The sequence below is a fragment of the Penaeus monodon genome, chromosome 15, assembly GCF_015228065.2.
Source record: "Penaeus monodon isolate SGIC_2016 chromosome 15, NSTDA_Pmon_1, whole genome shotgun sequence".
Taxonomy (NCBI): Eukaryota; Metazoa; Arthropoda; class Malacostraca; order Decapoda; family Penaeidae; genus Penaeus; species Penaeus monodon.
Genome location: NC_051400.1, coordinates 27,523,830 through 27,524,182, shown reverse-complemented (window position 1 = coordinate 27,524,182; position 353 = coordinate 27,523,830). Strand labels below are relative to the sequence as shown.

Below are 353 nucleotides of genomic sequence, written 5' to 3'. Positions count from 1 at the left end.
TTGAATTAGTAAGGTGTCTTACAATTATGTATACAAGATTGTACAGGGCAGTTGGTGTGGGCATTAAAAAACAGCATAAAATGTAATACATGCATCATTGTAACATGACTTGAATGATCTGTTGCCCAGAGCCAAGTCCAAGTCTGCCACGACATGACTAACATGTCACCTAGCGCCCACCAAAGTCAGCCGCGACGTGAACCCCACGTCCTCTGTAGGCTATGAGTAAATAGGATCAACTGTAATGGCCTAAATTTTATATTCCAACCTAATGGTTAGTAAAATAATTTTTAGGCAAAGTTGCAAAACACTGCCCATCATACTAGAAAATGTACATTTAGACCTTGAATCTG

At 39.4% G+C, this 353-nt stretch overlaps 1 protein-coding gene across 1 annotated transcript in view; it reads right to left on the bottom strand.

Annotated features, from left to right (window-relative positions):
• LOC119581876 (60S ribosomal protein L35-like) overlaps positions 1-353 on the bottom strand; it is a 5,157-nt gene that overhangs the window by 902 nt on the left and 3,902 nt on the right. The gene's annotated exons all lie outside the window — the stretch shown is intronic.